The sequence below is a fragment of the Microtus oregoni genome, unplaced genomic scaffold (genome assembly GCF_018167655.1).
Source record: "Microtus oregoni isolate MIOR12 unplaced genomic scaffold, Mior012 000026F_ref0000081, whole genome shotgun sequence".
Classification (NCBI taxonomy): domain Eukaryota; kingdom Metazoa; phylum Chordata; class Mammalia; order Rodentia; family Cricetidae; genus Microtus; species Microtus oregoni.
Window position 1 is genome coordinate 32,246,004 of NW_024543085.1, and position 18,270 is coordinate 32,264,273.

Here is an 18,270-nt window from a genome sequence, read left to right on the forward strand (position 1 = left end):
TCCTTTTGGTCCATGCGCAGCCTTCAGTTTCATTAGCTGAAAGAACTTTCTCAAACACAACATTGCTGTTTATTTTTTTTTTATAGTAAATGCTAATAAACATTGCTAATAAGAGAGAGGGAGAGAGAGATTTCAAGTATTTCAGATATAAGTATATAAGTATACAAATTCTAAAGAGGGTAATGGGTAGACATTTATGAGGTTCACTGTTTACACAAAATCACACAGATGGTTAGTCCTGAGAAAGCCCTGGAGACAGATGTGCTGGCTGCCTGGCCTATCACTCAAAGTATAACTGTTGAGTGCTGTAGGCCTATATTTCTATTTAGCATGGCAGCCAAGCCATCAAGCCATCAAGCCATAGGCCACACCTGAGATGGGTCACATATTCTGCCAGGCAGGCTGTCCCTAACCTAACAAACGGTCAGGATGTTTTGCTCCATCCTTTGTAATTTGGAGGATGCCTGATAGAGATGCTGATTCAAGCCTATGTGACAGCTAGCACACAGAGCAGACAGGTAGTTCTGGGTGTGACTGAAAGCCATTCACCTGGTTACCTAGGAGACAGAGTGCTAACGTATTTCCCCTAAGTTAAGTTTTAGTATAAAGGCTGTTTGGAAAATAAAGCAGGAGGAAAATTCTTCAGGATGTAAACTCAGGACTTCACGAGGGACCACTGAGAATCTCCCTACCAATAAAACCATGTGAGTCGTGTCTTTATCCTCATCTCCTCCACACCAGTCCAGAGAGAAATAGTTTATGTTGGGGTCTGGTTGAGAGAAATAATTGATGGTCCGGGCTAGCAGTGGACCCCGACAGAGTGCCCAATCTACTGGCCTTGTGCTGGCCTTGGCAGAAGCACAGGAGAATAAATCTGCCGTATGTTAGTGGTGTTAAGAAGAGTCAAGATCTAGTTTGATAGAAGAGCTGCAAATCAGTCGACCAAACCTTAAGTATCACATGCCTGCAAGCATCACTTCACCAACAGATAAAACAGTGGCTTCAAAATATAAAGTGATTTTAAGGTCATATAGCTCTATATGGCAGAAGGAGAAGCAGAGATATGATCCCCACACTCACTGTTCTGATCCTCCTCCTATATGATATCCCTTTGAGGAGCTATATGAAACTATGGATAAATACCAAGAGTCCATGCATAAGATAGCGAAGTCATAATATGGTTTAGCCTGATCAGCTGATCTCTACCTGGTGCCAAGAGTGCTTTATTTATAAGTAAACAATTTACACGAGGTTTGTTAAGTGAACCATGGCACATCCTATCAAGAAAACATGAGGCAGATATTATAAATGGATGTATAGAGCTGTATTTATTTAAAGGGAAATCTATCTACCACATACTCTGTGTGTGTGTGTGTGGTGTGTGTGTGTGTGTGTGTGTGTGTGTGTGTGTTCTAAATTCCTGCATGCAAATTGTGGGACTTACAAGTTTGAGTATATAAAAGAAATGTCTGCATAAAAGTTCAATAAGTGGTTTCAAGTGACTGTTCTAAATAACTAATTGAGGTTCATTTGCATTGAATACCATAATTCTTAGAGAAATATTATAGCTAGTTTAAAATCATATCAATCTATAAACAAGTGATATCTCTACACAAGAGGAAAAGTAATGATCACGGTAAAGAATGCCGGGTGCTAGATGTAAGTAAGAAGAAGGAATTAAGTGATTAGCAGCAATCACACTTGCTTTACATCAAGGGCTTATCCCCACATCAAGGGGCATCATATTTTCATTCCCAAGCTAACCCAGGTAATCTTTATAGATGGTATCTGGTGATTTTTTTCCCCACAAACAAGGCAGATGAGAAGGAAGCTGAAGTCCTAGAAGGCAGTGGCTCTTCCCAGTCTGTGATGGCAGGCAGAAGGAGAGCACAGGGCAGAGTGAGTTCTGGGTAAACACTCTCTTGAGACAAGTGGATTAAATGCCACTGAGCTCTGGCTGTCTTTGGTGGTTAATGGCAATAAGAGCGACCTCGTTAGGGCAGCAGTTGCCAAGTGTAAACAGATTTCAGAGAACTGCTGGCCTGTCCTTCCGACCACTTCCATATGTAACACCCACCTCAGCCCCGTCAGAGACTGTTTCCCCTCTGCCCACTGTCACCTCCCAACTTCTCACGTTTGCCCTCTGGTCCCACCCCACACAAAGATGCCTCGAAACACTGGGCTCCAAACTTCCATGAAGCCTACTGTGATCATATACTAGGACCTAGTATTTAATAGAATTTTCCAGATACCAAGTGAATTGACATATTATTTCTTTCTTCTTTTCTGGGGGGGGGTGGTTTTTGTTGTTGTTTTTCTTATTTTTTTTTTTTTTAAACAGGGTTTCTCTGTAGCTTTGGAGCCTGTCCTGAACTAGCTCTTGTAGACACTGGCCTTGAACTCACAGAGATTTGCCTGCCTCTGCCTCCCGAGTGCTGGGATTTCATTTCCTCTCCAGGATTGTGTCACTAACCATTCTCCCTCTTCTCAATTTTAGCTCCCACCTTCTTGCAACATACACCAATAGGCGCTTCCTTTTTTATTTCATGTTTCATTTCTTTTTTTATTATTTATTTATTTATTAAAGATTTCTGTCTCCTCCCCACCACTGCCTCCCATTTCCCAACCCCCTACCCCAATTAACTCCCCCTCCGTCATCAGCCCAAAGATCAGTCAGGGTTGCCCTGTGGGAAGTCCAAGGACTTCCCATCTCCTTCCAGGTCTAGTAAGGTGAGCATCCAAACAGTCTAGGCTCCCACAAAGCCAGTACATGCAGTAGGATCAAAACCCAGTGCCATTGTTCTTGACTTCTCAGCAGTCCTCATTGTCCACTATGTTCAGCGATTCTGGTTTTAACAACCTGGAAACAATAGGAGCTTCCTTAAACCACGCCCTAAGTTATCCCATGCTTTGCTTCCTGTTATATGCTGACCTAAAACCTTATAAAATTTGGTCTGGCAATTGTGGGGCACTCCTCTAATCCCAGCACTCGGGAGGCAGAAGTCGGCGGATCTCTGTGAGTTTGAGGCCAGCCTGGTCTACAAGAGCTAGTTCCAGGAAAGGCTCCAAAGCTACAGAGAAACCATGTCTCAAAAAACCAAAAATTAAAAAAAAAGTCACTTAATATCAGATCATGGGCTAAATAGTAGAAATCCTTTTCAATCATTCTCGACCTTTGTATAAGCAGTAGGTGTGGGTCAGGGTAACATAGCTAATTGTTGAAAGATAGGAGGCTCCAAAGCAAACCAACTAGATCCAAAGCAAAGTTCTTCACTTCCTGGTTAATGTGCAATGTTGTCTCCTCATACGTAAGATTATGACAACAGGATCAACCAGTATGAGTACCAAATGGGTCAGGACACGTGATGCGCCTTGGAAAAGTGCCTGGTACATTCTAAGTGTCAAATAGGTATTAGCTAATATCATTATTATAATTGCTCTGATCATTTCTCTCCTAAACAAGATTCTGCCTAATACTAGCATCTGCTGCTGCCAGATATGGGAAGAAATTTGGAACACACACAAGAACTTCCCTAAACATTTCTAACGAGGTTCCTGGGGGACACTGTCTCTCTTGGCTGGTGTTGTGATGTTCCACATCCATGGATTGTCTCGCACTTGGTTTTTCACAAAGCCAGCTAATGGCAAGGAACTGGAGAGCAAAAACTCAGGGGACAAAAGTGAAAGCCAAGCAATTCAATTTTATCCCCATGTCATATTACATTAGCGTCCCATTGCTGGCTGACTGAAAGTGGAGTACAACAGAGCTGGTCCCCGAAGTCTGAGGAGCGGCCCTGCCATTAATTTTCTAAAATTACATATTGCTAAGGAAGTTAGTAGAGCATAGAAGAGACTCCTAACTTGAGTATACGGAAATTTGCCCCCATGCCAACATCTACAAGTCACCAGAACTGGCTTCGGCATCGTATCAAGAGTTCTAAACCTGACTTCCAGGAGACACTTGAGTTTCCTAGAAGAGATCCAGAATTCTGTGAGCTTCCCTTTCTGTTGAGGTGGGATGGCAACCTGTCCACTTCTCTCTAAATTTCTTCTGCAACCTTATACAGATTGGAAGTTCACGGCTCCCGGAAAGTCCCCCGAAAGTACTTCCTCAAAAGTCACGGTACAATCAATCACCTCTCCTTAGTCCACACAGGGGTTTCCAATCTAGACAGTAGTTTCTCTTAGACACATAGCACACAGCTGTTGCCTTGTAAATCTGGAAGGGAAGAGAACAGCTTCCATTGCAACAACTTCCTGAGTAGTTAGTACCATTCAGCTTGTACCTGGTTCTCACTAATCTCTACTCCCTCATGGATGCTGCTGGCCATCTCTGTCTGTCTGTCTCTCTCACCCCACTCCGCCCTCCCTGTTTTATGCCTGCTAGGCAAGTGTTTCCTCATTTAGCTTACCTCCCCAGTCCTTTTGGATCTATAGGACATGAGAGCTGAAGCCACTTTGGCACTCTGGTTATCAGACAGCCAACCATAGCAATGAAGGATGTCTGTTGAGAATGAATACAGTGAAAGACTGAATGTTTCCAAGGAATTTTACTCAAAGATGTTAGTAACATAAATCTTAATTCATGTTGCAGGCAGGACCCGTAAATTTATAATTATTCTGCCCACTATACCTTGTGAATCTCCCGTCTTAATGAGCCTTTCTCAGATGGCTCATGGCAAGATGCAGCCTTTGAAAAACTCATTATACAGGTGCATCAATTCTTATGCAGAATCACAAAGACGCTTGGTTTTCTCTACCAAGACCGAAAATCATCACAACCCTGTCTTCTTCCACCTTCAGGCTTGATTTAATGATAAAATTAAACTCCTTAAATTCTTTCAAGGCATGCAAATACGAAGTTCTATTTGAGCATGATTTAGGTAGAACAAAGTGTGTTTATAACTAATCTTTTTTATTTGATTGTTTTGTTTTGTTTTTGAGACAGGGTTTCTTTTTATAGCCTTTGATGTCTTGGGACTCACTCTGTAGACCATGCTGGCCTTGAACTGAGATCTGCCTGTTTCTGCCTCCTGAGTACTGGAATTAAAGGTGTGTACCACCATGCCAGGCTGTCTAACTAATCTTTAAAAAAAGTCTTTCAACCGGTCCTTATGTTTGGAGGATCTGTAATTAAAATATTTGTTATCAGTGTAAAATCCTAGCCTGAAAAAGTCACTTCCTCCTTGCAATTCCACCACCTTGCCCACATTTCCAGTAAATATTTATGAGTTCTCCTGGATGGCCCATATCCACGAGGCTTTAGCACAGATTGGCACTAGAGCTTCATACTGCGAATTTCCAGTCGGCTCACTCTTTGCAAACCCCTGATGAAGTCTGGCATGCCTGTCCATTTCTGTGTTCTGTCTGACCTCTACTTCAGGATGTCAATCCATAAAGGATTATGCTCTTTCCCACCTATCCCTGTATTCCTAGAGGGATCCACACAAATGAAAAGGTAATTGAGAATTCGAAATCCTTACCTAAAGCCAAACAATCCACCTCAGGATGCATAGTACTCAGTTAAAATATAGTGAGGCAGGAATACTGACCAGCAATTCTTCACATCAGATGGTCTTTATTTAAACACAATTATAATCAATAGCTCCCTTCAGGAATTTTCTAGAAATTGCTGAGAATTTCCTTTGGATAATTTTGAACTGACCCTGAGAATAACCTAAATACAGATGCATCCAAAAAGGCTTTTACAATAAAACCAAATTGAACCAAGGTTTCTGAGCAGCGATTTAAAATGGAATTCTGAGACCTGCCAAAATCATACAGAACACTCATCTTCTGTTATCTTCTTTCCAGAGAAGTGGATGATGCCTCAGGAATCTAAAACTGTGCAGAAGTTTTTGAATCTCACTAATGGTGGGTTGTCATGTGAACCCACTACCAGACACATGTTACTGAAGAACCCTTCATAGATTATTCATTCTTCTGTACAGGGGTGTGCTGGATAGTTCTATGTCAGCTTGACACGTGATGAAGTCATCTGAGATCAAGGAACCGCCATTAAGAAAATGCCTCCATAAGACTGTGCTACAAGCAAGCCTTAGAGAATTTTCTTAATTAGTGATTGATATTGGAGGGTTCAGATCATTGTGGATCTTGGCTACCTCTGGGATGTTGGTACTGGGTTCCATAAGAAAACAGACCAAGCAAGCTATAGTGAGCAAGTCAGTAAGCAGCAACCCTCCAAAGCCTCTGCACCAGCTCCTGCCTCCAGGTTCCTGCCCTGTTTGAGTGCCTGTCCTGACTTCTCTCAATAATGAACAGCAATATGGAAGTATAAGCCAAATTAACCCTTTCCTTCCCAACTTTCTTTTTGGTCATGGTGTTTCATCGCAACAATAGTAATCCTTACTAAGGCAGGGGCATATATACCCTAGTGTGTGTCCAGGGTGCATCACAGAGGGCAGAAGAGGATACTAGATACCCTTCTCTATAACACGCTACCCATTCCACTCAGACAGTGGGAACTAAGCTGACAGCCAGCAGGCTCCAGTGGCCTCCTGTCTCTGCCCCTCACCGCACTAGATTGCAGACACACGTGCACCTACAGCTGAACTGTTACAAGTGCTGAGGATTTGAACTTGTATCATGCTTGCAGAACAACTGATCTTGACTGCTGAGCCATCTCCTCTCAGTCTCTATGACTCCTGTTTGTGAGAGGACTAGAGTACTATGCCAACACACAGACTTCTAGATACAGCGATTCCTCTAGACCTTCCTGTAAGATCATGGAAGCATCAGAGTTGAGAGGTATCTTAGATCTTACCTAAGTCATCGTTCCGTATGATACTATGTTTTCGATGATGGAATCTTCAAATAGTGACCAAATATGGGCATGACCCTTACCCAAGAATAAGAAGCTAGATGGAAGCTACTCAGTTTTTGTTGAGATCATTCTAAGCAGTTGCAAATTCTCTCCAGGGATTCCAAATCTCCCTCTCCATCATTTTTATTAGTTGACCATTCAACTAGCATTTTGGTGGGTAATACATTTTAAGTCACAGAGAGACTCAGTCACGGGTTTAATGCCAAACAAGTGAAAACATATCAGGGAATTTTTTTTACTATTGTTTCCAAATATCCAGACAATATTATGAAATAAAATTTAATTTGTATATATCCTAGAGACCTTCAAATGTGTGCTGTACTTTCATACTTCTCCGGAAATCTGTAGTAAGTTTCTATCCTTTGAAACTGTGTGATAAATGCATATGTTATAGAATGAAATATCTACGTGGTAACTGCGCCTTACGTGTTTTGCCGAGTGTTGTGTTCATGTCATGTAAGGGGGCAAAGGGGACAGCAATGGCTTTACTGCATGGCACTGAAAAGCAGCTGGCAGGTTTCACTGTTTCTGCCCTAAGGATATGAAGGGCCAACAGCATAGATCAATACATCAAAGGCATCTTATCAGCTGCTCCTCCCTGCAACCCTGAATGTCATCATCGCTACTATCCAGCCAGTCAACTCTGATAGCTTTGTAGGCAGTCATCCCCACATCTGCACTAGACCAAATCACCACATCTGCCCCACATTCAAACAACATCTGGACCACATCAAACCACCACACCTGTACCACGCCAAACCACACCTCTCACCCTACCAGACCCCACCTCTGCACCACACCAGACCTCACCTCTGCACCACACCAGACTCCACCTCCACACCACACCAGACCCCAGCTCTGCACCACACCAGACCCCAGCTCTGCACCACACCAGACCTCACCTCTGCACCACACCAGACTCCACCTCCACACCACACCAGACCCCAGCTCTGCACCACACCAGACCCCAGCTCTGCACCACACCAGACCTTACCTCCGCACCACCCCAGACCTCACTCTGCACCATACCAGACCTCATCTCTACACCACCCCAGACCTCACTTCTGCACCCCAGACCTCACTTCCACACCACCCCAGACCCCACCTCTGCACCACCCCAGACCTTACCTCTGCACTACCCCAGACCTCACCTCTGCACCAGAGCCACATTGGCTTTGAGGCTATAGAACAACTGACTGTCAAACTAGAGTTTCCTCTGCACAAGGTCAAGGCTGTCTATCCTCTCTTCCCCCTTCCCCTCCATCTCTGCAGGCTGAGTCCATCTTCAGTCCTCACCTTAACTCCCATTCAGGCAGCATTCCACACTGCTTATCTCTGCTCACCAGACCTCTTTTTCTCTTGAACTTCTGCTGGAAGCTTTCTTCTGACTTCCCACCTAAGCTCACGGTAAATCCCCCTTTCTCCCTTGAGTCTCTCCTTCTCTTCTAAATGTCTTTCTAATGCCCATGCTTCTCTGATCCTCCCATTAAAACCACCACAGACCAAACTACCACCATCACCCCGAACCTGGAGGATCTCCCTGCAGCTACAAACACCATATTCTATCGCCCACTGTTTGAAATGGACATATGACGAGGACAAATGATTTTGCTTCCTCCTCACACCTGTTAAATCATGAGCACGTTATAGTCAAGATACCACCTATGGCTATGCTATCCCTCACAGTCTATGACTAAGCTTTTAATATGTTAGCAGCTATCATATAAATTGAGGAGAGTTTCTAGCTGTGATCAGATACCATATACAAATTTAATTCTCGTCGGGAGACATTGGAGACTCTTGGCCCTTTTTATTTGCTATGCTGGCAATTAAAGATGACAACCTTAGAGGAAAAATGTCTCTAAGTCCCTCGCTCACACAGACATATAATGTTCCATTCTCAAAGAGCATGGACACTGACGAAATGTCATGATGGGAGGCAAAGAAGAGGCAAACACACCAGAAACAAGGACAGGTAGGATTTCGATGTAGAAAGAACATGTGGGTTTTGTTTTTGTTTTATGTAATAAAGTTCTGCAGATATGAATAGCTGGGATAAAGAGTGGATGAGAACAATACCTTATATGCTTGTATCTTAAGACACATTAGATAATGAAAGTGTCCTTATGTAACCCAATACCACACACCATGAACATTCACCAATGGAAATTAAAAGGAAAACTTTGTAATAATCACAATAAAAAATAACATAATGACAGTGGGAACTGAAGCAAGGGCAGAATTAAGTCCTGTGCTTCTAACTTATCAGGTCAAAGTAATTTTCACCTTAAGAAACAAATCCATGAAAACATGGTTCCTAAAAAAACATCTTAGGGTTCGAGGATAAAGTGCTGCCTTGAGGTACTTTTACAACTACAGCCTGAGATAGCAGGGGATTTTACTCTGTTATTCAGACTGAAGGGAGAACCATGGGGACAAGGAGTTTGGGGGAGGGAGCCAGTGAGACATAACATCACTCACAAACCACCAGGATGACTGCAGCTCTACTGCGCTCAGGAAGTCAGAAATTTTCTGTCAGGATTCAATGTCTGCTTAGCAAACAAAGATCTCACACTTATTTGCTGTCTAGAAAGTGTCATGTCGGTTTACAATCCCAGACTGCTTTATTATCCTGGTAAATTGTATTCACAGCTGACAAATTGAGTTCCCTTTGTTGCATTGAAGGGGTAGGGCTAGGATTTGCACAGTCTTAAAAATGTCATTTCATAGAAGAGAATGTGTGGCCTTTCACATGTGACAGAAAGAGCACTGGGATTATTAATCTTATAAATACAGGCACGCACACCCCCCTTTCAATCTCTCAGAGTCCTTGGATGAAGTGCCATTTGAATGAATGTACCAAGAAAACCAGGCAAAATAAATTTAAAATTTAAAATAAGTTGCAACACTTATTTTGCATACAATCCAACGGGGGGGGGAATCAAGAACTAAAGTTTGTTTGTTTGTTTATGACCAAAAATAGTCCATCAAAGCAATAAAAGTCATTGTCAAGAAACACGAAGCAATAACAGAGCAAAAATCAACTATTGCTATGTGTGTTCCTCCCGAGGATACAGTGTGGCCATGACAGAAGTAACCCGAGGTCAGTTAAGGGCACTGGCTTTGGAAGGGACCATGGGACTCCAAGCTCCTTGGCCCTTCATGTTGGGTGAAGTGACCTCTCTTTAACTCTCACATATGCGACTGTCACTGCCATCTGCAGGAAGGAATGCAAGTCCAGACAAGCCCCTGAAGACCATGCCATGCTGTCTCAACTGCGAGCTAAAAATAAAAAACCAAAAATCTTTTTTTTATACAGCACCCTGTCCTGAAATTTTGCTCTGCTCATAAAAGAGTGACTCGTACAGCTAACCTTTCAGCCCGTTGGGTCAGGAAAGCTTGGAATGTGCGCACTACGGTGCATGTTCCTATTGAAATGAGACACTGACGATCAGGTGTTGGACTTGCTTTCTTGGGAAAGAGACTTGATGGGGAGAATAGTCCATGCTTTATTGCAGTTGAAGGAAACAAGAAGTCAGCATTGGCCAGATGTGATGACTGTTAGTCTTCTCTGACCATTTGACTGGCTTCAGAATCACCGAAGAGACAGACAGCTCTGTGAAGGTGATTCCAGACAGGACTGAAAAATCCAGAGCTACCCTGACGTGGGTGGCAACCGTTCATGAGCCAGGGGCAAATCTCAATAAAAGGTGGAAAAGAAGGAAGCCAGATGACCACTGGAATTCTTCTTTTTGTTTTCAATCTGACCAGATGTGAGCAAACAGTCTAACGCTCCTCCAACCACAACCTTGACAGGTGTTCTAGACACCATGCCTTCCTCATCATGATTGGCTGTGCCCTCATGTCTGAATGAGAGTAAACTTGCCTTTGTTAAGCTACTTCCTGTCAGGCATTTGGCTAAAGCAATGAAAAAAGTAAACGATAAAATCAACAAAATTAATTTAACTATTGCATAAGAAACATTTTTCTTAAATGGCTTAACAGTACACATAAATATTTTATGTATGCTTAGAATATACTTATTCACTTATGTATTATTGGGTTTGTGTGCACGATGTATGTTTCAGCAAGTGTGCCACAGAACGTGAGTTGAGGTTAGAGAACAATTTTGTGCCTTATGCGGGTTCCAGGGAGTGAACTCAGGTTGTCAGGCAGGCACAGCAGGGAGTGCCTGGAGCCACGGGAATATCTCACTGACCCACACAGTATTTCATAAACAGATTCATAAAATTTAAAAATAATTCAGCTATCAAAGAAACTTCTAGACATTTACTTTATTTTACTAGGAGGGAACCAATGTTTTCTCTCCTTCCTTTTGACTTATTTCTCTGCCTCAGGTTCATGATCGCTTGGCAAAATCTTGGATGCTCACTGCAGATGCATCAACCAGTATTATTTTTCTTTTTATGTCTTTTAAAATATACACTCTTTTCATTTCATGCAAGTGTGGCAGGGTGTTATGACAGACCAGAAAAGCCTCAATTGAATTAGCGTAATTAAACTCAAACTCTCTTACGAGTGAAATGTGGCTGGTGGTTCATCACCATGTCAGTAATGTAACCCAACAAAAACAGGCTCTTGAACTGCTCGGAAGAAACTGCTATTGATATGTTCCTGTTGTTGTCTGTGTCAGAAGATATCAGCTACTATTACGGTGCTAGAGCAAAGGAGGAAGCGTGGCTCTTTTGTTCTCTAATGCAGCAAACATGGTTATAACATCTACAAACTTCTTTCCTGGGTGGAGAATCCGTTTATAAATAAATCTGCTGTTCATGGCGCTGACCAGAAAAACCCTTCCCTTTCCGTTTACAGTCAGGAAGCCATTTCATGGTTGTTTCATTACAACAGTGCCTTAGGAGGTCATGTCTGAACTAAATTCAAAGAATCTCTTACTCAGTTGCTTTATTTTATAGAAAATGAATCTGGAGACAGGCCAGCAACCTCACTCTGAACCCGCGTAATGAACTCTGAAAATATACTGACATAAATAGGAATTTTCTTTCATCCCCTTTTATACCTTTTAATAAAAATTATTTTCAAGAATTAAGTGATGAGTGCAGGTCAGTCCTCAACCTACCAGAGACACCCAAAGGAAAATAAGTAAAACCCAAGTCGGATGTATTTCGCATGATGCTTCTATAAGCCAAGTCATGCCCCACCCCTACTGACTCATAAAACCATCCCAAGTGTCTCAAAATATGACTTGGAATATGCAGAGAATAGGTATTTTAAGAGGAAATGAAGTTAAAATAAGATCATGATGGCAGAATCAAGCACATTAGAGCATTTTCTTTATAAAAAGAAGGAATCTGGTAGACATGTGCAGAAGACCCCATGAAGTCATGTGGAAAAGACAGCCATCTCTAAACCTAGGAGACAGGGAGCCTCACCCGGACTCAGTGGGCCAGCCTCCCAAACCCTGTGGCTTCAGCTGCTCAGCCTGTGGTGAGTAGCCCTTTGTTAAGGAAACCCAAGAAAATTCTTACAGTGTCAACCCGAATGCAGTGAGGGCCTACTCATTTGGCTCAATCCAAGAGTTAGTTATAAATATATATGTTAATTATATATATTTACACATTATTTTTATATATATATACATATATATTGACAAAAATTTACTATCCCAAGTTTCAAGAAGGTCCCAAATCCCTGATAACTCCACACATCCCTGTTGTGGCTCTTCAGGCCCCAATTTCCACTTCTCCCTACAGAAGATATGCTATGCAGAAAAACTGAAACCATGCGTTCATGTTCTCTGAACTTTTACTGTTTTTAAGGCCAGAGTATTATATGTTTGTTTTCCTTTCTTTACAGTACAGGGGAATCAAACAAGCTCTTGTACATGCTATCTAAACACTCCCTCACTGAGCTACATCTCCCATTCCTTAATTATTTTATATTTTAAAAATTATTTTTTGTTAGGACCTGCAAGATGGCTCAGTGAGGGGGAAGGGCACTTGCTAACAAACCTGATCACGTGGGCTTAGTTCATGGCCTCACATCATGAAAGGAGAAAATAAATTCCCATAAGGCCCTCTGATTGCCAAACATGTATGATTAGACATGTGCACAATAACTCTCAAAATAAACAGATAATGCAAAAAATTCACTAAAAAATATATGTAAATTATTCTCACTCCTTTTCTGTTACTTAAAAAATATACCTAAGATCATGCATGATTCAGAAACACTTCCAAGGACTCTCTCTTACCCTAAAGGTGACATTGACAACAGTCCCCTATGCCCAGGGAAAAACCAGCAGCAAATATTCACCTTACTCTTGAAATGAACTTCTACTATACACAAAGTGCTGAGTCTAAAGATTGTTCGTCCACCTGCATAGATATGAATAATTCACCTATAAATATAAATTTTAAAAGCAACATGATTTAATTTTCAACATCTAGGGAATTCTTAATGCATTGGGCCTTTACGTAAGTGTACTGGATCCTGAGCCCTGCACTGACCTCTGCCTTAGGACAACACAGAAGCCAACCCTTATTGCAGGAGGAAGTGTGTATGGCCCTTCCCGGTGAGTCTGATGTCGTGAGTCCTCTCCCTGTAGGAGGAAGTGTGCATGGCCCTTCCTGCCAAGTCTGATGCTGACCCTCACCTTAGGAGGAAGCATGACCCTCCCTGCTAAGCCTATGCTGCCTGAGCATAGTAACTAGCCCTTCTAAGAGTTTCCAAATTCTTCAGCTGTGCTATAATTTAACTGGGTATCTTTCTAAACATTTTCTTATAACAATTTCAAAGAGCCAAACATTTAAAATGTGTAAAACCAAATCCTTAGTAATTCACATCTGCTTTTTTTTTGTTCTTTTAAATGCTTATTTGGTATAATTTGGTTAAAATATGTAGCTCATATACATATACACTTTGGAAATGACCAGATTTGGTATTGATGATAGAGTTCAATGACATAAGCACTATCCTCAAAGCAGACAGGCCTGTGTTTTAACCCTAACTTTAAGGACTTACAGTGTGTTAGAAAGCAAGCTTCCTACCATATTTTTTTTTAACTTTTTTATTGATTTTATTGATTTCTCTGCTCCCCTCCCTTCCTACTCTCTCCCATGGTCCCCATGCTCCCAATTTACTCAGGAGATCTTGTCTTTTTCTACTTCCCATGTAGATTAGATCTATGTATGTCTCTCTTAGAATCCTCATTATTGTCTAGGTTCTCTGGGATTATGAATTGTAGGCTGGTTTACTTTGCTTTATGTAGAAAAGCCACTTATGAGTGAATATATAAGATGTTTGTCTTTCTGGGTCTGAGTTACCTCACTCAATACAATGTTTTCTAGATCTATCCATTTGCTTACAAATCTCAAGATGTCATTAACTGTTTCTGCTGTGTGGTATGTGTGGTATTCCACTGTGTAAATGTACCACATTTTTCTTATCCATTCTTTGGTTGAGGGGCATTTAGGTTGTTTCCAGGTTCTGGCTATGACAAACAATGTTGCTATGAACATAGTTGAGCACATGTCCTTGTGGTATGATTGAGCATTCTTTGAGTATATACCCAAAAGTGCTATTGCTGGGTCTTGAGGAAGGTTGATTCCTAATTTTCTGAGAAATCATCATACTGATATCCAAAGGGGCTGTATCGGTTTGCACTCCCACCACACACCTATGAACACTTGATTTTTGACAAAGAAGCAAAAAATATAAAATGGAAAAAAGAAAGCATATTCAACAAATGGTACTGGCATAACTGGATATCAACATGTAGAAGAATGAAAACAGACTATGCACAAAATGCAAGTCCAAAGGGATCAAAGACCTCAACATAAAGCCAGCCACACTGAATCTCATAGAAGAGAAAGTGGGAAGTACACTTGAACACATTGGCAAGGAGATCACTTCCTTAATATAACCCCAGTAGCACAGACACTAAGAGAAACAATTAATAAATGGTACCTTCTGAAACTGAAAAGCTTCTGTAAAGCAAAGTACATGGTGAAGAGGACAAAATGGCAGCCTACAGAATGTGAAAAGATCTTCACCAACCTCACATCAGACAGAGGTCTGATCTCCAAAATATACAAACGACTCAAGAATTTGGTCATCAAAAGAACAAATAATCCAGTAAAAAAAAAGGGGGGGGTGTACAGACCTAAACAGAGAACTCTCAATAGATGAATCTAAAATGGCTGAAAGACACTTAAGGAAATGCTCAACATCCTTAGCCATCAGAGAAATACAAATCAAAACAACTCTGAGATTCCATCTTACACCTGTAAGAATGGCCAAGATCAAAAACACTGATGACAACTTACACTGGAGAAGAAGCCGGGTAAAGGGAACACTCCTGCATTGCTGGTGGGAGTGCAAACTGGTATAGCTCCTTTGAATATCACTATGGTGATTTCTCAGAAAGTTAGGAAACAACCTACCTCAGGACCCAGCTTCTTACCATTTCTTTTCCATCTTTTCATCTTTGAAAAAGGCATCACATTAATTAGCAATGCAATGTGGTCACCAAGGTGCTATCTGGTCACAATACAATGTTTAATGCCGTGTAAGTACATGTCACCTCTCTGGCCAACTATAAAACTCACATGGGTTCTTGCAAACAGCCCAATAAAGCTTTAACTATGTTTTCCAATGCAGTACAGAACCTAATCTCCTGCTCAGTACCCAAAACCAAAAATGACCCTGCAGTCCCATGACATATCTTCTTGATGTCTCCTTTTGGGGCAGATTTCTAATGAAATTTGGAAGTCATGCTGATGTGAGGTTCCCCTCTGTATGCTGTGAATACAATTGGTTAATAAAGAAACCGTTTTGGGCCTGTGCAGGGAATAGAGGTAGGCAGAGAAAACTAAACTGAATGCTGGGAGAAAGAAGGAGGAGTCAGGAGAAGTCAAGGAGCTGCTGCTGAGACATACATGCTGAAACTTTGCTGGTAGGCCACGACCTAGTGGCAACACATATTAATGGAGATGGGTTAAATGAAGATGTAAGAGTTAGCCAGGAATATGCTAAAGCTATTGGCCAAACAGTATCACAAATAATATAGTTTCTGTGTGATTATTTCACACAGAACCAACAAGCAACCTCCCACAACACCACACCTTAGATTTACCATAACAGAACTTTAGGATTGATGGGGATCTCAAGAATCAAAAACATTTTTTAAATTGTCTTAAAAACAAAATGCAAAAGGATAATGAACCCATGATCCATGTCATATGGACAAAGGCGGGCATATCCAGATGCTTAAATCAGAAGCTTGTTGCTGTGGTGGATGAGGAGATACTTCAGCCAGCCAGAGACCTTTGCTCTGCCCTTGCTTCCCCTGCCCTTCTGTCACAACACCACCCTGAGTGGAACAAAGCTGGGACACAGGGAAGGAGCTCCAGGCAAAACTTGCATGACATAAAGACCCAAGAAGACTGTTATTTGAGTTGCAGCCTGGATGTTGGTTTGGAAGCAGTCCGAGAGAAAGCCAGAGTTCTCCTTACTTGCTTTTCCCTCAAAATTTCCCATTTAGCGTGTCTATCACATGACCTAGCAGGGAAGAGTGGCAGAGGAAAAGAAAAGAAATAAGAAAAACCTGTAGACAGTTTTGTGAAGTGACTAACCAGGTAACGGAAAATGTGAGCATCTGGGAGAGACCGGAAAGAAAACCTGGGAATGGGCAAAGCCTGGCAGATTCTCAGGTCAAAGGTGTAGAAGGCAAATAGCTTTGCTTTCTAGAGAGTGTGAAGCTACCCCAGTTTCACTGACCCTACGATCAAGTTTCTTTAGATTCTATAAACAGAGCAATTTCTCACCTGATCTTTTAAAACAGGAACCAGTTGGCTCCTTTTACCTCTGTAGGAGTAATGTAGGCTCACTAAAATTATAAGGCAAAGCATTTATATTACTACTGTTCAGAGGTAAATGCACAAAGGCCTGATAAAATAACAGTTATGAACGAACAACCTGACCACCGTTGTGGTGCCTAGATCTTTTAGTATCCTCAAAACTGGTTTTGGGAGCTGGAAAACATGATATAAAATCTTAAAATCCACCAGTCTGAATCTGGACATTTTCTATCTCAGACCCTTCTAGAAGGGAGTGCCATTCACTCTGAGGTTATCATTAAAGTTTGTGTGTTTTCTATCAAGAGGTTAATCTGTGGAATCAAACCACTTCTGAGGGAGGGCCCATCCATCTACGCTAGAGGCGAGTCTCACAGTTTACAGAGACCTGCATATAGATAATCATTCAACAGTATTCCTGATACTGTCCTTGGTGAAGCTAGAGAGTTTAGCAAAAGAAGAGAAAGAAAGGACGTACATCTTCCAATTCCAAGTCTTGTTTTCTAATTAGAGGACCAGGATGGCATAAACGAGAGAAACAGATGTGTTATGATATACCACACAAGGTTAAGGAAATGCCAGGAAAGCTTTGATGTGACTAGCTGAAGAAGACAATTACGCTATTTCCTAATGGGTTGCAGAGACTGGTGTAGCTCCCCTACCAGAGGCACACAGACATGTAACCGCAGATGGGTGGTCTGTCAGCTTCAGGCATGGAGACTGCAAGTTCTCAGTTCTGCATCTGCAGCCTTTCAACTATGGGACTCTTCAATCTAACCCAAAACAGAACCTTTAAAAAAAAAAATGGCATCGTGACAACATTTCCCCTCTCTCTGTCAAACTCTTGACTTTTGCGATGAAAATCAATTTACTTTTACCCTTTACCAAGGAGCCTTCATTTATCAAACTCAATTTTGCAAAGCTGAGTCATATTCAGCCTGTGGTCAGATGTGACAAGTTACCCTGTCCCTCTGGATCTGTGTCTAACCCTACATTCCCTAAGGCAGTAAGCAAGCTAGTGTCAGGCAGATCCTGTTTGCATCTAGGTCGTAACTTTGGTGTAGGACAGTGTATTACACATAATGTATGTCCGTAGTAGTTAGAACGCCCTGGCATCGGGAGAGATGCTTTGTTGCCATGAGCTGTGGCATGTGCTGAGTAGCTGAAGCAGGCAATAAGGAAAGACACGGGACAATGGGCCTATGCCTGGAGACTTGGGATGGTGGCCCAGGTGATCTTATAGATGGAGGGCTTTCTCCCTAACTAAGTAAAGCAATAAAGCAGCCCTAAGGGAATTTTGGAAAGTGAGAACTAGCAACAGACTGAGGAAGGAGGCAAAATGCAGACCCCCCCCCCCCCCCCCCCCCGCTAGTGAGCTCCATCACTGTCTCCCTCTTGCAGACTGCAGCTGGACTCTGGCAGCATCCAGCCTGAGAGTCGATATCAGGTACAGGGAGGAAAGGTGCTGCGAGAAAGCCTGGTCTGCCTTGAGTTCAAGAAAGAAACACCTTACAGTACCAAATCACTGAGAAAAATCTTTCATTTTTCCCCCTTCATTTATTCACACTTCGGAGTTGGGTCCTTTCGCTG

At 42.0% G+C, this 18,270-nt stretch overlaps 1 protein-coding gene across 7 annotated transcripts in view; it reads right to left on the reverse strand.

Annotated features, from left to right (window-relative positions):
- Dgki (diacylglycerol kinase iota) overlaps positions 1-18,270 on the reverse strand; it is a 448,005-nt gene that overhangs the window by 135,206 nt on the left and 294,529 nt on the right. The window lies entirely within an intron of this gene.